Here is a 23,551-nt window from a genome sequence, read left to right on the forward strand (position 1 = left end):
GAAAAACTGCAATTTGTCATCCTGATTAATATAATTTTAAAAGGAAAGAATTGTAATATGGAATGGTAAGAGAATGGTGTGAAAAAAATTTAAATATACCAACAACCAGTTCAAGTAAAGCACCTATAAAAGTAAATAAGAACACAAACAATATGCCAGATCTTCAACTGTACAAAGCGGCCTATTTCCCTTGACATCAGTGGAACTAGGTCAGTTTACACCATTTGAGAATCTGGTCCCATAGACATGCATTGTCTTTCATGTCCTATGGCATTTATTCATTTATTTTACTTATGTCGGTCAAATATGGATTTCCACCTCAGTTGAGGAGAACAGAAAAAGCCTAATTATGATCATTTCCAGCATCATGGTTTTTATAAATAACTACAGATTCCATTTAGTGTGACATTTTATAACAAACATTAAAACATACTCTATGTGTGGCTTTACCCCTTCCTACCCCCTCTTTAGTTTCAGATACTGTATTGTATTTCTTCCAACATGTTGATTCTACCTCCTGTTAAATGGTAATTGGCAGTAGTATAGGTGGGGATAGAAACATTGTTATATTTTGTTCATTTTTCACACTTCAGCAGTTATCCCTTTCTCTCCCTAGCTGTACGCTTATTAGTGTATGAAATGCAGGTGTGTGGGAAATGGCAAGCAGACATTGACAGGTTATTTTGTTGGCCACTGCCTAATTAGTAGCATAGTGCATGCACCCTGCTAAGCTTTAGTGTGGTGCAGTAGAGCTGGTCTGTTCTAATTTCCTCACAGCTTTGATATTCACCAAGAGATTGACGGTTAGCACAAAAAGCCAAAGCGCGACGGAGGCCTGCAGAAACAATGGCCCTTCTTGCTTGTAGACACCACAGATGTGAGAGAAAGCTGACTAAAAACAATTGGCCAACACTGTCTAATTGTCTCCAATGTCAGCATCATTAATGGTTTCCCATGTAAAAAGTAAAAGGCCAAGGTTGTATCCTCCCTTTATTTTGAGTCACATGATTATGTAACTTACTGAGATTCATCTTAAGGGTTAATTGTATTTGTGCAATAAAGAAACTGAAGCTACCTTGAATTCAATGACTATGTACTTAATTAATTTTGACAGCCTTTTATCTTTATTACCTATTGAATAATCACAATCAGAATTAATAACATTTATAAGCAATTAAAATTACAGCCTATTTAAGGATGATATGTATTTACGTCTTTTGCTGAGATACAAATTATGAATACTTATTAGTGAAGAAGTTGTTTTCCTGCCAGGAGGCTTCTTGTCTGTGTTAACAGCAACAAACAACAATAATCAGTTCAGTGTGTAACAGTGCCTTTCACATCAGACAATCCCCCAAAGCGCCGCACAGCAGAAAGGGGTTTGCAGAATTTAAAGGTAATCACTAAAGGGCAAGAATTATAATGTGCCTGAAACAAAAAGGACCAAACTCTTCAAAATCACACACAAGGCAAGTACAACAAATCACAATATTTTAGCATTTTCATTATTTTAAAGCAGTGGTTTTCAATCGATGGTCCGTGAACCCCCTGGAAGTTCATAGGCTATGTCTAAGACTTCCAAAGGGGACCACAACTCCATTTGAAAATCTTTAGGGGTCCGCAGATGAAAAAGTTGAAAACCACTGTTTGAAAACTTAATTTTCTCCAGCAGGAAAAAATGTCCATTAATGGTACAATCCATCTTCATTTAAAATTACTTCAAGAAACTATACGGCACCAGGCACTCAGTACTTTCTATGCTACTTGGAGATTGCCAGGGTACTGCAGAGTTCCAAGACAGTCACATTCATAAGAAAGCCAAGGTATTGTCTAGCAAAATACCCATGTAACAGTCTCAGGATGATCACTGCTAGTCACGTGGGTATTGAATAGCAGAATACTGGCTTTTCTATGGTGTTGGCCACACTGGATTTGTTGTTGTTTGCAAGATGGCACCATCAGGAGCTGAATGTGAGGAAAAGAATAGCTAAAAAATGAAAGAAGCCTGTGATGGTTTGGGGGACGTGTCTATGTACCAATTATGAACTCTGCATGTTTATGCCTTATGATTGTCTTTACTGTATTCTTGCATCACACTTTTTGGTAGTAAGGAAAGGGGGAGTGGTGCCAGTGTGTGGGCCTCTGAATGGGACAGTTGTTCAGGACCATCAACAACTGCAGACACCATGCTGCCTAGCAGAACACTTGGGAAGCTTCAATCTAGGTAAAGCCAGTTCTTTCCACATCTCAAGAAGAGGGAGAGGAGAGGACAGCGGAAAATATCCAAAAGGAGAAGAAAGAGACAGAGGTGTCAATGCAGGCCTTTAAAGAGAGAGAGGCTAAGAAGTTCAAGAGGAGGAACAAAGAAGACATGTTCCTGGGGGGAACCTTTTCGACTGCTGCACCAGTTGAAGCCGAAGGAAGTGGTTGTAGGCATCAGGGAGGTCGTTTCATTGTCCAGAGAAGCCTGAACTGGAGAAATGAGATCCAGGTTTTCCCACGATCACCCCTTTTCTTTTCTTTTCTTTTTTTTGAGGTAGCTGTTCCTGGAAGTTTATAAGGGTGCTCGGTACATACTGTCAACTGTCCAGTTTTATGGGCTAAGCATCATCCTGGATTTTCTGGAGTTTTGTACCTCAGAGGTGGCAACCCTAGGCCCAGGAAAGGGGGTTTGGGACCCTGAAAGGACTCTATCCCAGTCCCAAAGAACTCTCAAGAGCGGTGAGGAAACTGAGGCAGGAAATGGTGCAGATATTGTATTGTTTTGCCTAGATTTTATATCTGTTGTGCTGGCTAAAGTAAAGGAATGATTGGTTTAAAAATGCCTTAGCAAAGTCTGTGTCTTTTTGGCTTCAACTATCACATATCCCTGAAGGAATAAACTATTAACCAGAGCATCCATCAGGGTGGAGCTCTGGGGAAGGTGTGCTTAAAATACAGAAAAGGAGTACTTTGCTTAGTCTCTAAGGTGCCACAAGTACTCCTTTTCTTTTTGCGAATACAGACTAACACGGCTGTTACTCTGATACTTAAAATACAGGGGAGTCTTGTGGGGTTTGGCACTCGTCTTGGGACCTAGAGCAGCAGGACCGTGGGGTCCCACTTCTGAGGAGATGTACTAAATAGACAGGCAATGCTCAAGGGGTGATCCTAAAGGCCAAAGAAAGAAATGGTGCCTGAAGTCTACCCATATCGCAAGAGATCTTAAAAGCACACAGATCCAGCATGTGGGTCCAAACACAGCAGCAGAGGGTGCTCAGCGAGGTCTGTGACAAAGCCTATGTCGTTTCAAATTAAATCATGGAGTTATATGTTCGACTATTAAGAAAATTAACATGCATGGGGCAGCGGTGGAGTGGAGGATCACAACTAAACTAGGTTTAAGTTGCTGGTGTAAAGAAAAGAGGGGACCAGTAGGGCCTCAAACTTCAGAATTTATCTAGAGCCCCAGAAGATCTTAATCTGGGATTGTTAAAATGAATCCTAATTTTGAACTGATTAAAAATGTCTAATTACAGACTGGATTAAGCAATTCCCTTTTCGTGACTAATTGCCACATGGCTTTATACAAGGGTTAGGTAAATTATTACACTTGCATCCTTATTTCACTCTGATGCTGGTAAACTGGGTGCCAGCTCTAGCCAAGGCTGGAGGCATCTGCAGAGCACTGACTAAGTCATAGGTGGAAACCAGACCAGGTCATCTGCATGTTAATATTGTTCAATAGGTGTTAGACTTGTAAAGACGTGGTTAGGTGCTATAAAATGCTTGTAAGTTGATACATACATTACTCTTACATGTTATGTCTGTATCTCATGCTGTAAGATAATATGAAGTTTTGCTTTATAATTGTAAACATGCCTGCTCTGAACTTATGAACCTTGGCAAGAAGAGTGGTTCCTCCACCCATCAAGAAGAACTATCAAGACTAAATGGGCCATTGTAGGACAGAAACTTTGTTGATTGCCCCATCCACCCATGAAGAAGTTACATGCAGGAGCTCTCATCCCATTGGTTTGAACTCTGGGGGAAGGGTATATCAAGATGCTCACAAAAACAAATGGTTATCTCTTTGCTGTTTGAACTCTCATGGGGCAGGAGCTAGGAAACAAAAGCAGAGTCTCCCAGGGTCAACTTGGGTTAGCCCTCAAAGACAATCAGTGGACAGATTACTACATCTCAGTTGCCTTTTGGAAACATAGTGAAACTCATCTGTGCTTATATGTTGCCTGCTTTAACCTGTAAATAACTCTTGTCATTTCTTTTTACTGCTTAATAAATTCTTAGTTAGCTTACTATGGGACTGGCTACCAGAGTCTCTTGGGACTTGGGAGCAACCTGAATACTTTGTGACCTTTGGTATAAGTGACCATTTATCACTAAGTCCAGCTTGCCTGAGTGGCAAGATAGATTGAAATGCCCAAGGGAACTGTCTGTGACTCTGTATTGGTGTAATCCAGAAGTTCACATTTGTTACTGGGTTGGTGAAATCTAATTATGGAGCCCCAGCTTGGGATGTCTGCTCTGCTTTTTGACAGTCTGCCGTGAGGTTGGCATCAATGGCCGTGAACCAATCCAGACAGTGGGACACCCATCCATTGTAATGAGTGAGTTTGGCAATTGACTTTCACATAAGGTTCTTTATTATAAGGAATAGGTTAACAAATGACCAGGGGACACTACTGAGCATTAAAAATGGACTTGTTTTAGAATAGCTAATGGCCCATCAAGTCCATTATATACACCATAATAAAATCAATGTAGTCATTAAGCTGAGGACTAACACAAGAGTAAAGGTCTTACAACTTTGAACATTTCCTACTTTCTATGTATTCAAATGTAAGATGCTTTCTTTGAGTCATGAGATTTGTCAATATGGAGTCAGCTTCTCATTTGATATTTGCTTTGTTCTATTTATTTCTCTTTTGTGATGAAAATGAAACTGGGAGAGATATGTATTGTATCAGATCAAAGGTAGTTGGGGGTTCAAAACCAGGAGTCCTGAGTCTCGGTGGGGTACTGCCACTTTTTGCACTGCTGTGCTGGTGCGAGGGGACTCTACAACTTGCCAAGCCAGCCGGAAAGGATCGAGCCAGCATAGCAGCTAGGGACTATACAAAAAAAGGTGTCCTATGACTTCAGAGTAGCATCAAACTGATGGTTTTGTGGTGGAATGGATGCTGGAGGAAGAGATCTCGTGACAATTACACAACTATATATTTTGAGATTTTTTCCCCCCTCCTACTATAAAAATCTTGATATTAAAGTTCAGAGCTTTTCATTTCCTAGCTATGTCACTGTGAATTCCGAATGCCAGCCCAGCTTTTCCCTATATCCCTAGCAGGACAGCTGATTGACAGTAACCACAAATACAGAATTAATATTCAACAGATGCAATTTAAGGGCACCGCCTCAACAAGAGATTCACTTTTTACCCGGGCCTCCCTGCACGAAACAGAAAAGAATAAGCTCTTTGTACTAGATGCATTTAAAACATAGAAGCAAAGCTTACAAATTGTGAAACAGGAACCCATCGTATCCCCCTTGACACCAATACCAGCAAGTCTGTTCTCCTCCCCCACCTCCTTAGCTTGTCTGAAAGCTGGCTACATTTGGGATTTGGTCCTCTCCCCTTGTACTAACACACACCGCTAGTTAGAGTTTTCATCTCTTCACCTGAAGTTGGTAGGAGATCTGGGGGTTTTTTTGCTGTAGTAGGACCTCTATGTTCCCTGAATTCCAGCTCATTTTGTCCCTCTTCACTTTTAAAAATGTCTGTGTGTTTAACTTCAAAGCAATAGAACAGCAAATGGACTTAGCACCTTTTGGGGGTAGTTGTTGCTGTCTTGACCCATGAGGTGGTAGATTAAGTGAAATGCTACAAATGACTACTCCAAAGTGGAGGTCCTGTTCATCAGACAAATCACAGTCTTAAAGGCTGTCATGGTGGTTCAGTGGTGCACGGTTGCTCAAAAATATCTTGTCACGCTTACTGTAGAGGGCAAACTGGCTGAAGACCAACCCGTTTCTCTAGTTCGTTGAGATGCAGCCAAGTACGGCAAGCACACAACTGACAAGGTTCAGAATCACCTGCTAATTTTCAAATCAATAGTTTTTATGCACAATATTAGTTCCTTGAAGTATTAAGCCACAGTGCTCACCTCAGGGGCAGTCTAATGTCTTGACTTTCATACTCCAGCATTATTAACTAATATATATCATTAGATAAAAATGCTCCCAATTTTTCTTTACTTATGATCATTGTATGTGGCATTGTTATAAAGATTAATTACAATATATTTTGGACCAAATCCTTGGGTAAAACCAAAATGCACTTGGTACAAATCAGGGTGGCATCCAGAGATGATGTAAAGCCCTCCCTTACATGCCCATGGTGCTGGTGTTGCTCTGTGCATGCTCCCTGTGAGCTGTCTTGAATGCAACCTAGACCAGGGGTTCTCAAACTGGGGGTCATGACCCCTCAGGGGGTTGTGAGGTTATTACATGGAGGGTCGTGAGCTGTCAGCCTCCACCCCAAACCCCGCTTTGCCTCTAGCATTTATAATAGTGTTAAATATAAAAAAGTGTTTTTAATTTATAAGGGGGGGGGTCGCACTCAGAGGCTTGCTGTCTGAAAGGGGTCACCAGTACAAAAGTTTCAGAACCGCTGACCTAGACTGTCTGTAATGGCCACAAGTACCGGAGACCTTACCCTAGGATTAGCCTGGCATAAATTCATCCTGACTACACCCCTCTTCTGTAAGTACACCCCCTTTTCTCATGATGCTGGAAGTGTGGCAGGGGCAAGCCCATACATCAGCTGTACGCCACTATAAGATACAGTTTGCAGTTAAGACTGGTTGTGTAGCCAAAGCACTTCAGCAGTGTAGTACGAAGTTGCTGCACCACGGGTGGTGGTTTATTCTACTTTGGAACTAAGTACCTGAGAGTGCAAAATAGATTTGTTTATCTTGCTTTTATGATTGCTCATAACTTACTCAAGCAAATACCTTTTGGGTTGAAATTTTTAATGCTTCATGTCAAACCAAAGATGACATATTTTATGTGAAGCCTAAATAAAATTTGGGTGAGATTTTGTTTGTTTTTAGTTATTAAAGCATTTAAAAACATGTTTTTCCCAATATGTTTCTCTTAGATGTTTTATGTATGGACTACTCAAAACTGACTAAATAATTGAAGCTATAAACATCAAACATGGCTTGATTTGTAGATCTCATAGTAATCTAATATTTAAGATGAGCTTTAAGAAAATTGGTACAGTAGTTCTAAAGTTATCAGCATTTAAATTTGAGAATTGGTCATACAGTCAGTAGAATTTTTCTATTCCATTGGTTTTTGGAAGTACTGTTAAAGAAGAGCCACTTAGAACATTGACTGGGCTTAGCAGCACTTGAGTATAGCAGTGTCTTTAAGCCAAAGTTTAACAGTACTTTTGGAGCTATAAGCCCAAATACACCTCTAAAAAGAGGGGCATGTCTGTAAAATAAAAATATTTTGCCTTGTGATTGCCATAATAACCCTTTTTTAAAACTAATATTTCACACTTAAAATACAGCAGGTTGAAAAAAGAAACAAAAGTTTCAAGAACATTTTTGAAATTTTAAAGTTTTATTTTTGTTCTCGGTTGTTTTTTTTTTAATATTTGCTGTGCATCTGTTTGAAAATTAGCAACATTTTGATATTTCAAAATTTCAATCTTTTGCTTTCCTTCCTTTTTTTCCACATTTCACCATTGGATGCAATATAGTGAATGATGTCCTGAATTTTACAGTTTTGAAACAAACAAGCCACTTTTCATCTCTTCCCTCCACACTTCCCTCCCCCCCCCACAAAGTTTCTAATGAAAAAATGTGACCAGCTTTAACTTACATGAATTTGTTGCCCATGAGTATACCATTTTTCAATGATGGTACAGCATACTGTGAGTATGTGGCCTTCATCCTTTTGCATAGGATAGGAGGGGTGCCCTGGGTCAATCTCAAATCCTACCTGTAAGGTGCTTAAGGAGTTAAAGGAGGAAGGAGATTAGTTTAACCTTTTCAGTTCATGCTGCAGTGGATGCAAAAGTACTGTCTAATTCAGATTCCTAAATCTGTTTCCCTGCAAATGCTCCTGTTTCTGGCATTTTTTATTTTTAATGTATTGAGATTTTCTATGAATGTGTGTTATGCATCTTGGCAAAACTCAGTTAAATAAATGGTACTGTACGCTGTGGGGCCTGAAGCCTGAGAGAGAAGAGAGCTCAGTGCTGTCTCCTGTTGGTGAAATGGGACAAAAGCTGCCCAAAATTGCTTACAAACTGCAGAGGGGTCGGTGTGGGAGATATCTGCCCCCATCTGTTTTATGGTTGGGGTTGGAGGGGGGGAAAGGATTTATTTTCTTAATTATTTACATCTTGTACTTTTGGCTTGACTCAGATTTAGATGTGGTGGAGGACAAGGAGAGTTGACTGAATAGGCCAGGCCTCATTTGCATTTTGTTTTGTGTGACATTTTGGTTAAAATACAGTTCAGTTTTGTGTTTTGGGGGGCAATACAATACAATTGACCTTGTTGGGAAATAAAGACAAGACAATGTCATTGAATGGGCTTGGGGTCACTTTGACAGATGGCTGTCAGGCACAGTTGGGGTAAGAGCCTTGACAGCCCGAAGGTGGGGTGGGGAAGAGAGAAGGAGAGGGCTGGGCTGGGTGTTGTGTTGTGTTGTCTGCTGCTGAGAGTCCCTCTCTGGTGGTGGAGGTTCTGACAAAGGTCTCAGATACCACTGATTCCCCCCCTCTCCTACAAGCTGAGTCGAGCCTGCAAAATGTGGACAGAGCAGACTGGCAGCATCTCCTCTGAGGCGACGAGGGTGCAAAGTGGCTGCAGCACTTCAAGGGGATGGATGGCTCAAGGCGGCAGCACACCTAGGGAGCTTAGGCTGAAACCCGAGAGAGCAGCAGCCTGCCTAAGGGACTGGGTTGTGGATTTCCCTGCCCAGCAAATAAAGCTGAAATCATTCCAGCTGGGTAAGGGAGTAGCATCCCCTAAGCAGTCCAGGCAGCACTGAGCAGCTAGAATCCTCCGACTTCTCCAGCCCAGGACAACTAACGGTGAGTAGGGAGCTGGGGAGGAGAGAAGTGGCCAGAACACATCAGCCACTCCCTACGCCCAAAAGAGGTCTGAGGTTGGGACCCCTGTTCAGACACCCTCGAGGTGGAGGTCTTACATCATAGAATTTGTAAATTTGTTAATTGCTGGTTTTCCCCAGATTCATTCTGTCATCTTGCTTTTTGCACCCCCTCATAAAGTTATTTTTGTTGTAACCCCTGGACTCAGTGCTTGAGAAAGAACTGATCATCAGGATGCCCAGGGTGATATATATAATTTCCCAGGTTTCTGGATGGGGGGCTCGAGTCAATGTTATTTAAGTCTCTAAGGAAACCCCCAAGAAAATTGAACTCCACCCTTTTTTTGCTGCTGACAACACCTGGCAGAATGGTAACAATACCACTGCTTCCATTGCTGCCTTACCAGTAGTAGAGACAAATAAACAAAGAAAACCTTGCTAAATGCTAAAGGTGGCTCCGTGGCGCAATGGATAGCGCATTGGACTTCTAGAGGAGGAAGGGATTCAAAGGTTCCGGGTTCGAGTCCCGGCGGAGTCGCAGTTTTTGGGGGGAGGGATGGCTCAGTGGTTTGAGCATTGGCCTGCTAAACCCAGGCTTGTGAGTTCAATCCTTGAGGGGGCCATTTAGGGATCTGGGGCAAAATTTGGGGATTGGTCCTGCATTGAGCAGGGGGTTGGACTAGATGACCTCCTGAGGTCCCTTCCAACCCTGATGTTCAATGATTCTATGATTCTGTGAAATATTAGCAGGCCAGGGAGAAAATGGACAAAAGGCCTGTAGCATCATGCACTCTGATAATGGCAGTCCACCGTAACATCACTAAGGACAACACTATTGACTTGTAGTCCATTATGAATGAAGGTGTTAGCCTAGTTTGATGGTCTTGTTTTTCAAGACTTTCTAGTGGCTTTTAGGTGGCATTTTGTTTTTTAATATCTTCATTAAAGATTTTAAAAGCAAAGGTCTTTGCTTACATTTAAAATACTTTTCCAGAGCCCTGAAGCATCATAGCTTCTTGCTAATGGACTTCTGAATGCCATTTTCATTATTCTATTTTTTTACAAGACTTCTCTTTTCCTTTACATTATTACATTTGCTTTTGTTAAATGGCTGAGACTGTTTGTCACTTACATTCGGTCTTTTAAATATTGTTCATGTTTACCATTAATAGAGATAGTGATGAATTTGTTTAAGAAGAATAAATCCATACACCAGTTTGTATTTGGCAGCTAAGTGTACATATAGAGTGACTACATTTGTTAACAAAATTGATAATAGACCTGTTCTTTCTCAGCATAAATCAATAATACAGTTATTGGCTTTGAAGTATAGATCCAATGAAAAGAGTGTGTTGCCTAATGTTTCATTGAGTATTACACAAGTGTCCAAGGACTCCATCATGCCGTAATAAATAGCTTTAAACACATCTGATACATCATTTTTAAGGGCGACTATTTCAAGACTGATTCTCCATTGTCCTTGTACCTTGCATAGTCACTTACACCTGTGCAAGGTGAGTGTAAAATGCTGCTATAACCCACTAATCAGTATGTGATATGTGTAACCTGTCTGTGCTTGGTCTACAGTCTGTTACATCTCCTAGCTAGAGGACCTGGCATTTAGCAAAAGCTGTAGAGGGCTATGCTTTTAGCTCTGGAGGTTCCTGGTTTAATCCCCAATGTCAGTCAGGATGGTGGTTGTCACACTATCATTCTGATTTTGCTCTCCGATACTGTGGTGATGAGTTTGGATTGCGGACAGAATAGAATAGAATAGAACAGACCAGGCAGTGGAGAATCAGTCCTTTCATTTATCTTATGCACAAAAACTTAATCTGATTAGAGGCCTGATTCCTCATTGTACTACTCTTGCTCAATGGTGGTATAATTTCACTGACTTCAGTACGGTGGTGAATCAGGCCCTAGAAGCAGAGACTGCCAATTCTCATTCCTTAGTACTTGTGATGCCAGTTTGTGGTCTTGTACTGAGCCACAAAATATGTACAGCAATGACACTGGCAGTGAAAGCCACCTCCATCAATGAGGTGTTTTAAAACTGACCTACAGGTAGTTCCACACCCATCTGATCTTGGTCTGTCTGGCAAGACTGCCAGCAGGGGTGCTGTTTAGTGCCTATTATTATGCAGACACCTTTCCATTTGGAACTGGGCTGAGATCACAGATTGTTTCCTAGACGCCACACAGCAGCTATGAGATGGTAATGACTTTCAGTCACACTTGACTGGCTTTGAAACATCACCTCAGAGATGAAAAGTGGGGCTGGCTGGAAAGCAGTAGTTCTATTTCATGAAAAATGTCAATGTTTCAAAATTTGTTTTCATTCCAACGTGGAATGGAAATGAGAACTTTCAAAATCTTTCATGGGAAAAAATTAGAGTGAGACTTGCCCCAGAATAACCAGTAGACTAATAGGTAGGACGCTCACCTAGGATATTGGAGACCTACATTCAAGTCATTGCTCAAAATCAGGCAGAGTAGGGTCTTGAATTTGGGCCTTTCATGTCCCAGGTGAATGCTCGACCCCCCAGGCTATTAGTTGTTCTGGGGTCCCTCTTTCTCTGTGACCAGAAATTACATCATGGACCTGAGAGATCTTCCTGCTGAAACTTGTCAAAACAGACACGTTTCCATGGAACATTTTAGTTTTGACAAAACAGCAATTTTGACAGAAAAAAAGGTTTGTCAAAAAATTTTCAGCCAGTTCTAATGAAAGGCTCACTCTCCCATTAGCAATCCCCCAAGCCACCCAGTCTCTCTCTTCATTTTCTCATGTAGAGAGCGCCAAATTCTATCCTGAATTACACCAGAATAAAGTCACTGAAGTAAAGGGAGTTATTCTGAATGTACACTGGCATAACAACAGCAGGCTCTGGACCTTTGTTCCTAACTGATGTGGTGTTATGAATTACTCCTGTGCATGATAAGCTGATTAAGCCAATTTCTTTTCTCAGGGACACCTGTGACACCCTGTTGATCTCAATGGGGTAGCATGAGTGTAACTGAGAGCAGAATTCTGAACATAATTTAAATAGCAGATGTAATTTAAACAGTATGTGATTCCTATCTGTTCAGAATACTATGCAGTTTTAGTAGTAATAGTGGTATTTGCTGCATTCACTCTTTACAAACTGTGACAAAGTTCCTGCTCTACTTTGGTGGGTCTTGCGCTTATTGGTGGATTTGCTCGCCTTGGAGCTTCACAGCAGCCCTCAGCTTGGCCATTTTTCTGAATTCACAGTCCAGATCGACTCCTCCTGTGTCTGACCAGGAGTTGGGAGGATTTGGGGGGAACCCGGGCCCCCCTCTACTCCAGGTTCCAGCTCAGGGCCCTGTGGAATGCAGCTGTCTAGAGTGCCTCATGGAACAGCTGTGCGACAGCTACAACTCCCTGGGCTACTTCCCCATGGCCTCCTCCCAACACCTTCTTTATCCTCACCATAGGACCTTCTTCCTGGTGTCTGATAATGCTTGTACACCTCAGTCCTCCAACAGTCTGTGTTCTCACTCTCAGCTCCTAGTGCCTCTTGCTCCCAACTCCTCACACGTACACAACAAACTGAAGTGAGCTCCTTTTTAAAACCCAGGTGCCCTGGTTAGCCTGCCTTAATTGATTCTAGCAGCTTCTTGATTGGCTGCTGGTGTTCTAATCAGCCTGTCTTAATTGTCTCCAGAAGGTTCCTGATTGTTCTGGAACCTTCCCTGTTACCTTACCCAGGGAAAAGGGACCTACTTAACCTGGGGCTAATATATCTTCTATTACTCTCCTATAGCCATCTGGCCTGACCCTGTCACAAAACACACAACACAAATATTTAACTGAGCCATTAGATTTTACTATGCTGTTTTATTTATTGATGTATTTTTCATTAATGTTTATTTCAATGATTTCAAATAAGTTGGCCTAGTATTCTGTATTTTTCTGTCAGTATAAATCAAGAAGAAAGCAGTTCTCAGGGCTTCACGAATTATGTTCAGTAATTTTAAATATCTTTTTAAAAGACTTGATTGCTATGAATTATGACTTTAAATACCCTAAATTCTTCTTTCAGCTCAATAGCTCAATAGGTTTTTAACTGTTTATGATAGACCAGTTAAGTTGTCTGGATTCATAATTGATATACCAATAGAGAAGAGTCAATGATAAGAATGAATTATAGAAGGCCTGCATCTTTTAGAAGTAGATTGAGCTGTTGTCAGGGTAGTGTCTCCAAGATGTTTAACGTGCCAAGCACAGTAATTTAAGGTCCGTTCAAAAGGTACACTGCCATGGGGGTGGTGTTTGCTTATTGGGGATAAAACAGTTCAAATGGGGAGTGGGAAAACAGCAAATTAGTCTGTCCAGACACAGCACTGATTAATAATTCTTAAATTCTCCTACACTTTATCTGCCTTGTCTGTTTAGGTTGTAAGTTCTTCAGGGCAGGGTCTGTCCCTCATATAAGTACATACAGTGTTTTAGTAGAGTGGGGCATCAGGCTCAGTTAGGGGCTCTAGGTGCTATTTAATACAAATAATACATAATAATGATAGCTAATAACTGAATACAATCCTGATTTCAGGGACAGACCCTGGGAAACGCCACTTGCATAATGGGATGTGGGCACATCAAAGAATCTGAAACGTAAAATACAACTGGGCTGTAAAACGAAAATCAAATCGGGGGGGATGTGTTTCTGATAGGCTGAAAGGGGAGAAGAAAATTAAAACTTTCATTGTACTACAACTACGCAGCTTAGCTGTTGCCAAGCACAGGAGTGGCTATGTTCTGTAGACAATGTCTTTTGTTGAAATCTGACTCTCTTTCTGTTCTTCATAAATCTTGTTTTTTAAGTAGAGCACTTGAACCTTAGGACCCAATCTTGAAAACACTAATGAGCATACTTAAGTTGCATTTGCACTTGACTTCAATGGGATTGTGTCAAGTTACGAGAGTGCTCACGTGTATAAATTTAAACCTCTGAGTGTCTTCAGGACCAGAATCTTTGCATGTACTGAGGAAAATTGCTGCACTATATTCCTGAAGAGAAGCCAACATTCTGAACTCTTGTGAGAGGCAGGTGAGGTGATAATGGTACCTATTCTGGAACACCTGGTTCAGATAACCACTTCATTGGAGTTCTCTAGATATTGACTGTACCCACAAGGAGCACAGGGAGCTAATACAGACTCTGAGAAGTAGTAGCCAGCAGGAATAGGAAACTGACCATGCTTCCTAAACATGTGCCTGGCTTTTGTTGGGTCAGGAGATTTGGGTATATATTTTGGAGTGACAGGGCGGGGAAGAACATACATATTTATATTTTATGCCTTTCACCTGTCGATCACCAGTTCAAATCTGGGTCCAGATAAGTATTTATCGGGTTAAGTTATATGGCTAGGTATAGTTTACAGAATATATACAGTACAGTTATATGGCTACGTGTACAGAAAGTTGCCATCCACTGGCTCTTTGTGGGCTATAAAATGGGTTGCTGGTCTCAGGCCAGCAAAAGTTACTATCACTCTTGGTATTCATTGGAAGCCTTAGCAGGAGGCTAAGGACTGGATGAATGTAGAGACTTAACATGTACAGGTGTCCTTATCAAAATGGGGTGCACTCAGGAAACTTGAACTGCTAACCTTGATCTGTAGATTAAAAAAAGCATTTAAGTGTATAGTATAATCAATCCAGCACCCTTCTTGAGCACTAAACTAACTTAAATTAAGAAATTGGTCCAGCAGAACCCAGGTGTGACAAGGGGTCAATGAGTGCAAAAGAGTTGGGTGTGGTTTCTTATGCCAGCTCTACGTTGGTACATCAGCTGTTCTAACCTACTACCGGAAGGGATCATCTACTCCTTGAAAATAGTTGACACGTACACGCTTTATGCTAGCGCTAGGAAGGCAAGGAGGCTTATTAGTCTGCTATACTGGCTGTATGCCAGCAGAAGACACACTGCAGGGAGTCTCGGCTGTGGAGGTGGCCAGTTTCCAGACCTTTTGTGCCAATGCAGCAGGCTAGAAAATCTGTCCCTAGTTTAAGTGCAGATGTTTGTTGCTTGAAAAGACAAAAGCCATTTTGTGACAAAACAATACAGGATGTTTTACGTCAGCTGTTTTTCCATCTAATGCACTGTTGCTTTTTTATCTGTTACTAGCCACAGCAGAATGCATCTTCACCAGACTGACAAGCAAGTGCTAGGTATTTTGACTGAGGTAGGTAGCTCTTATGCGGAGGTACTGCAAGAGGTAAAATGTAAAAACATTTTGCCAAGCACTTGTTCCAAAGAAAGTGTCTGAGTACTTGGCTGCTTTATTGTCTCCAGAAAAGGCTCAGAGACACGCATGGATATGCTGTTGCTCAAAAACCTGTTTATGAGAAGGCTGTTAGGACTGTAAGTCAATAGAGTCATAGAGTATGTGTAACTGGAGCCAGAATGGAAGCAGTTATACCTGGTACAGTGTTATACTGAGTAACACTTTTATTTTGATATATCCATTTTTCTGGCTAAATATGTTTTAAATGTTCAGGAACTGGGCAGAGGGCATAATAGTCTCTCAAATTTAGACTGAATTCTACTGTGTTTTATCTAACTATTCTTCAAATGATCAGTCCCATTGAAGTCAGTTGGTCTATTCACAAGAGTAAGGATTATTTATGCAAGTAACAATTTTTCAGGATTAGGTCTGAAACACTCAAATCGGATGCCAAAAAATGGAGACAACAAGAATCTCAAATCAATTGAAAATCTGTTTTGTTAATCTGGAGTAATTGCCTTCACCTCATTGGAGTCAGTCTGGATTTACACCAATGTAACTGACAAGAGTAAGCTCTTTATGGCAGGGTGTTTTTGTTCTTAGTTTGTATAGTGCCTAGCATTATGGGGACCTGGTCCATTGCTGAGGCTTCTAAGTGCTACACTAATACAAATAATAGAGAATCTGACCCTTATACATACAGATCAAAATTTAAAAAAAAATGTAGACAGAAAAGTAATGTAAGACAATTTCCCCATCTAACATATGCAAAGTTAGCATTCAGCAGATGGATTGTTGCTCACACATAATATATGAGGGATGTGTGAATCTAAACGTGGGAGAAGAATGAGTGAAACAGGAGAGAAAGATCGGGGTAGGAAAAAAAAACAACAAATAAGCAACAGAAATACCCAGCAGTTAAAATCAGAACATTTTCTACCAAATCAGCAGTGCTTTCCCTTGCTTAGCTGGTACTGCGCAGCTTTAACTTTCACAACCACCACTTTCATGTCAGAGACCTCTGGTCTCACGTGCCTGGGCTTAAGGGCAATCTTTTATGGAACTGTGAGCTCTTTTCAAACACTTTTCCTTAATGTATTAGGGGCAGCGATGTGTTTTCTTTAATCAGCCAACAATAAAGTCATCTCGTTTCAGCTCTCTGCTTTCTTGAGCTGACATACTTGTTTCGTACAATGCAAAGAGACACTTATTTCTTCTCTTGGATTTAAAAGAATAATCAGTGAATAAAGCCATATCATTTTTTCACTGATGGGCATTCAAGTAACCCTGGAAATAAAGACAGCTGGGCAGACTCAATTTTCATGCGCAGAGTAAAGGAGTCAGATCCCCTAGGAATAGAGGTTACTTTCCCTTGATAAATGTTTGGGTTTTTTTTCACCTGACACACTTGTGAACACTTGGAAGGGTCTCTCCTCTCTCAACTCAGTGAAGCTTACAGCACTTCCCCGCCCAAGTTCTGCACATGCTCAGCTCAGTTCCTTGCTATCCTTGGGGTAAAAACCTGTCTTGGCAGATTGCTAAAAGAAACACAAAGCCTGGTGCTTCTCAGACAATGGGGCCACCGGAGATGTACCCCCCCACTGCACTGGATATCAGATCTCTAGACTCCCCACTCCACTAGTGTCTCCTACTATGTTCCTGTAGGAGACTCTCTCCAATTAGGGACAGGGGCCACTACATCACCACTGGTATCTAGGAATTCCACCTCTCCCAATGGGAAGAGTTCTTAACATAGTAGTGCCCAGTGCCACAGTAGCCACCAGCAGTACAAAGGAACAATTTCAGGAAGTCAGGCTCAGCCCCTGCAACGCAAGGATGGAGTGTGCTCAGTCACTCTTGAGGGAAGACATATATGCTCAATCTGATTGACACGTGGGAGCTCCGAGGGGTTGGATCATGCTCAGTAAAGACAGAATCTTCAGAGAATATAGCTGCCAACTCTTACGAGTCCCAACTGAATATGTGCAAACAGATTTTTCAGAGGCCTGTACTTTGGCCAAGTTGAGACAGAGTTTCACAAGGATGATAAAAGACACTTCCCTGACACCTGTGCAAACCAAAGCCAAATTTCAAGACCTTGCTCCAAGCATGGTGGCATTATTGCTTCTCCCTGAAACAGCTGTAAGAATTTTTTAACGTGCAAAATCCTGTATTTTTTCCCCCTGATCACATTCTCAGAAATGGCTTGAACCATTTTTGCTTAAAGTTTCTTTAAAAAAAAAAAAAAAAGCCAGAGAGTCCAAGCAGTTCGTCTGACAAAGTTGTAGGCAACTGAAAATGTGGTCTTATAATGGAAAGTGTCAGGCAACCTCAGCACTGCCTATAGTTAGTTTTATCTTAGGAGAATAGGTTGAAGTGTTTTGTTTGTTTGACATGTTTATAATTTTGTGTGCTTATCAGTTATAGTTATGTATTCATATTTTATTGTGCTTTATAGTTGGGAATAGTAAAACTTTATTCTATTAAATGTATGGCAGCTAGTTCAAAATCACTGAAGATGGAGTCCCTTCTAAAAAGAGTTGACCTTTCCAAAATCTTTAACTTTTAGCATGAAATTTGACACTATCCAGTTGGTATTATTTAAGGAGCCAGTGGTCTGATTTTCAGATGTACTGAGCACCAGCAGCTCCCAAGGACATCAGCAACATTCTGAAAACCGGATCTTAAGTAAAACCAATCAGTGAGTGAAACATTGTATCTTAATTCCCATCAAATTAACAGAATTACCTATTATTAAAATCAAAGAGAACGGGTTTTGTTTGAGTTCCCTCCTGTTCCTTATGCAGAATTTCAAGGCAGTAATGTAAAAAACAGGTTCATTTTGTATCTTGTCTGTTTTTTTTTTTTATGGTTCTTTCTTTGGAAGCCTTGTGCCACAGAGCAATCTGTTCTTTCTGTTGATCTTCTGCAACAGTAATTCTTTCTTTTCAGCTTTTAAAATCACGTTTCTTATCTTGGCATGTGATGATTCAGAGTTGAACACTTGGCCCTTTGCCTAAGAATATGCAGTAGCAGCCGTACTAGGGGGTGCAAAGGCAGCAGCTTCAGAACATAGTAAGTCAAAGCATCGAGACTCACAGCATAAATAGCGTGCTGCTCAACAAAGCAAGCTGTTTTAAGACGCTGTTTTACAAAACTCACCATTTCCATGAACTATATGATGACTAAAAATGAACAGTTGACATTAAATCTTGCCCTAGGCCTGATATGAAGAAGGACTCCCTCTCTCCATATTCGAAATTTGTGCTTAATTGTGGGGTCAGCAAACACAATTCAGGTATCACTAGGGTTGCCAGCACTCCAGGATTGTCCAGGAATTAAAGAGTATGTCATGTGATGAAACCTCCAGGAATATGTCCAGCCAAAATTGGCAACCCTCGGTGTCATTGCACATTCTGAATGCATATTGAAAACCATGCAGTCTACACATATGTCTTCTCCCTCCGTTTGTCAGAGAAAATAAGAGAACGTAGGATCTCAAGTAAGACATTTGATTCGGCATCAGAGCACATGACTGCAAGTGGTTACCACAGTAATAGAGGGAGGTTGTAATATTCTCTGTTGCATAGCATGTAATCTTGAGGGCTTGATAAATGAAACAATACAAGAAATTGATTGCACAGAGAACAGAGAGAGATAAAGAAGTAGATCATGTGAGGCAGTGAGAAACTGTTGTAAATATGGAGCTAAATCCTCAGCTGGTGTAACTGGTGTAAATTCACAGAGCTCCATTGAAGTGCCTGGTTTACACCAACTAAGGATCTGGCTTTCTGAGCTGAATCACTGTACACCACTGTAAATCTGAATGGCAGTACTTACTCCAGACACTACCAGTGTAAATCAGATCACCAGCATCTGGCTCTTAGGGTATGTCTACACTGCAGCAGGGAGCGAATGTCCCAGCCCAGGCAGACAGATTTGTATTAGCGGGGCTCAAGCTAGCGTGTATTATGGACATTGCATCTCGGCTCTCAAGCTCACCTGACCCGTAGGCTTGAGAGCCCGAACTCCAGCCCCAGATGCAATGTCCACATGGCTATTTTTAGCATGCTAGGCGAGTCTGTCTACCCAGGCGGGGCGGCTCACTCTCAGCTGCAGTATAGACACACCCTACATTTCTCAGGGCAGCTATATTAGATAGCTATAGTGGATGCTGCAAACGCTGTGAAGCTTTGTTCCGACTTTTCTTCTTATGCAATATTTTTGCTCTTTCTAATTTCTCTGCTGTAGTATTCTTGTTGACTCTTCAAATTTATTAACTTGCAATAAATCTATAGTGCTCTATTTCTTAGTGCTTGCTGCCTGTTTATTCATTAATCTCATTAATGATTCACAGGAACGCCTTCCACAGGAAGAGGAACAATGTTTAACCCTTCCATTCCCTTCCTTCCTCTCTTGATTTCAACAAGACAAGAAAGGGTAAAAAAGTAGAGCAGGTGTTTTGTCTTGCAGTCATTTCCACAGAGACATTAGAGAGCATTTCAGGCACTTAGCTGATGTAACCCTTCTGCCAGGTGGAGCCGGCAGCAACCAGGGTCGGGTTCAATATCTAGGGGTTCCTTTTCAACAATACAACACAGAACTGGCTTGAACACCCACCCAATAACCTGGGAAAATTACACACCACCCCTGAGCACCTCTGAGAGGCAAAACTTCCTCTCTTACAAGCACAGAGTCTGAGTGTAGAAAAGAAACTTTTAATAAAAGGAGGGAAGTCACCCGACATTAATTAGGGAAAATGCTACACGCAGGATTCATAATCATAAAACTGTGAGCAGGGCACCCAACCCAAGGTGCGTGGGGCAGTGTCTTCTCACTCATGTTCCTCAGTTCTACAACCAAAAGTTCCTTTTCTGTGCCCCTCTCTGCTCCCTCACCGTACCCCACTCACTGTGGTTGTCCTTGGTCCGTGAGGACCCAGGGTTCAGAGGTGCATCTGTGTGAGTTCACCTCCCACCCGGGGAAGAAGGCACCTTGCTTGCTCTGCTATCTGACCACTTGCTCTGGCTGGCCACCCTGCCAGCCAAGGTTCCTTTCTGTTGGCTGCCTCGCCAGCCACTCTTTCCACTTCGCCAGTCACCTTCTGCCACCTGCCTCTCTGCTGTGACCTCTGCAGGTCAGTCTTTTGAGAGTCCACCCAACTCTTAGTGACTTTCAGCGCTTAGAAATGCTGTCCCACCTAAAGTGTTTTCAGTGCTAGTGAGCACTTTATATAACAAAAGACTCTTAATGGAGCCTATTTAGCTCTATGTTTGAACAGTGGGGAGGAACAGGTTAAACCAGACCGGGGACCATTAGGGAAAGACTACATCTCCTGACTGGGACAGCTGTTCCCACTCCTCCTACTTTCACAGGGATCTGGCCTTCGAGCCCCTGATTTAGCGAGTCCGTTTCAACTGAGGGTGACTCCTCAATCAGGACAGGCTCAGCACAGTTCTACTCCCCTTTACTCATACAATAATGTTAACAACATTGATAACAACAGGTTTCAGAGTAACAGCCGTTTTAGTCTGTATTCGCAAAAAGAAAAGGAGCACTTGTGGCACCTTAGAGACTAACCAATTTATTTGAGCATGAGCTGAGCTGTAGCTCACGAAAGCTCATGCTCAAATAAATTGGTTAGTCTCTAAGGTGCCACAAGTGCTCCTTTTCTTTTTATTGATAACAACATTTCACAACTTCTGCATTCAGTACTAAAGTGGTTTGTAACCCAACAACAGCCAAAGTTGATCACTTGGAGCCACACAACTCCTGTCTGCTGGATACCTATGCAGAGCAAGTGTGTTTATGTAAATTCAGTTTGCTCCTGAAGTCTCTCACCTCCCCAACTATCTGTCAGGGGAGAGTTCATTCAGACCCTACTTAACTGCCATAACCTACCTTGCATGGAAGTTCCTCAGTTCTTTGATTTATTAGGAGATTGTTATATTGCACTGGTCTTGTTTACACAATTATCTCAAAGGTACCCTCCATTTTGTCTGCTAACGCATTATTTCCTTATAGGTCTGTGGGGTTTTATTTATTAATAATTATAGGCTCCATAATGGAAGCATTTTAAAAATATATATATTTTTGCAATCTTGAGTGACCGATGCTGTGTTTTAGTTTCCGTTATGAAGTCTCTGATCAGAGCCAGATATAGCGTGGCCAGGAAATGTGCATGGTTTGCCATACAGTTTTACTAAGAGACCTTAATGCTATCCTGACATGCAGAGAGAGAGAGTCCTGGCAGAATGAGAACATATTTTTTAACACTGGTGTTTAAAATATAAAAGTTAAAGATATATTAATGTCCTAAAAATGGAACAAATCCTTCTCTCAATTACACTGATGCAAATCCACTGATGACTCCTTTTAAGATCAAGGCAATTATTGCAGATTTACGCAAGTGTACTAAGACAGAATTAGGACTGCTAAACTGTGAGTTCTAATATTAGTTCTTGGAAGTGTTGAAGTAGAACCACATGGAGAAGTTAACCTGTGGAATAGTCTCCTATTGTTTGGAATGTTCCAAACTAGCTGGGACCAAAAACCACTAGAAAATAGATTGCAGAATGCACGGGTGCGTTGATGGGTGCGCTGGCAGAATAAGCATTTCCCCCTCTCTAATGTCCGTCATTCAGTTCCAGATTCCGTAAGCTGGAATTCACAATATTCTCTTGCTTTTAGCCCCTTTAAAACCTATTTGGCATCCAGAAGATGTTGGGCCAGATCCCTATTCTGGCTCCTTTGTATTGCTACAGCAACAATGCTCTATGTTCCATGAATAATCAACAGGATCTGTGGGAGTTCCATGCATGGAGGAAGGCAGACTCTAGGAAATGAGTACAACTATGCCAATCAGAGAGGAGAATTTTCTCCAATGTGTTCACAAATGCACTGGGCCAAATACATCCCCAGTGTAACTCCATTGCAGACAAAGGGTCAACGTCTCTGAATTACACCATTAGAACCCCATTGAAATCAACAGGAGGCAAATCTGGGCGGAACATGACTCAGATAAATTTGACCCATTCTCCGTTTTCTTTTTCTTAGCCTGCTTTTGAATTGACACTGTTAACAGCAACAGAGCTTGAGGTTTCAGCAGCTGCCTCTCTGTGTTAGTGCAGGTCAGCAAAAGGGAAACTCCATTCTGGCAAAGGGCAAACAAATAATTCATATTCTTGGTACCTAGATGTCAGAGTGCTGGGCACATTAGAAATACCTTGATAGATAGGTATAAGGATTTGTCATGGATTGTCTTTATGGAAATCATGTTGCAGATGTATGTTCCCCCTCCCCCATCCTTTTTCTGCCTCATTAAGGCAGGGTGCCCATATTTCCCAAAGGGAAAATGGGACACTGCACGGGGCTGGCCCAAGACTCTTTCTCTCCCCCCCTCTTACCCCCCTGAAGGGCTGGTCAGAGCCACTTGCCTGAGCCCGCCTCCCCACGCAGGGAACAGGCAAGGCTTGGGCAAGCAGTAACACACATACTACATAGGGTGACCATATTTCACAAAAGCTGGGGTGGGCATTGCTGTTCACCCCAGCCCTGCCGGCCTTCCACACGAGGCTGGGGCTGGTGTCGCTCCTTTTCCGAGCCCTGCCTGCCCCCTGCTAGAGCCCTGCCTCCCCGCACCACCACCACCAGTGTGGGGCTGGGATCACAGCTCCCTTTCCCCGGGAACATTCCACCACACCCCACTTTTTTGACAAGATGGCAAGAGCAAACGGGACAAATGCCCACTTTTGCCAAAAAAAAAAAAAAAAAAAAAAAGTTGGGACGGCCAGGACAGGGCTTAAAAAAGGGACTGTCTCAGCCAAAAGGGGACATTTGGCTCGGGCCCTTAGCAAAGGGTGACCATATCGCACTGAATTTAATTGGAGTCTTTCTACTGACTTCAATGAGCTAAGCGAGCACAGAGGGACAGATACTCAGCTGATGTAAATCAGGGTAGTTCCACTGAAGGCAAAGGGGCTGTGGTGATGTACATCAGATGAGTATGTGGCCTATGTATGTTTATTGATTTATTTATTTATTTTTTGTCTAGCAGCTCCAAAAGTGTCATCAGGTGATATGCCAGCACAATAGCATTCAGCACTAAGTAAAGAACTTGACATGACAGCTCTAATTAAAAGGGGAGGGGGGATTGTGAGAGGGA

At 41.8% G+C, this 23,551-nt stretch overlaps 1 non-coding gene across 1 annotated transcript; it reads left to right on the top strand.

Annotated features, from left to right (window-relative positions):
- The first annotated feature begins 9,582 nt into the window (after positions 1-9,582).
- Positions 9,583-9,667, top strand: TRNAR-UCU (transfer RNA arginine (anticodon UCU)). The gene is given in 2 exon segments: positions 9,583-9,619; positions 9,632-9,667. It is a non-coding gene; the product is annotated as a tRNA-Arg (tRNA).
- Positions 9,668-23,551: the final 13,884 nt, after the last annotated feature.

This window comes from Eretmochelys imbricata, chromosome 7 (assembly GCF_965152235.1).
Source record: "Eretmochelys imbricata isolate rEreImb1 chromosome 7, rEreImb1.hap1, whole genome shotgun sequence".
NCBI classification, from domain to species: Eukaryota; Metazoa; Chordata; order Testudines; family Cheloniidae; genus Eretmochelys; species Eretmochelys imbricata.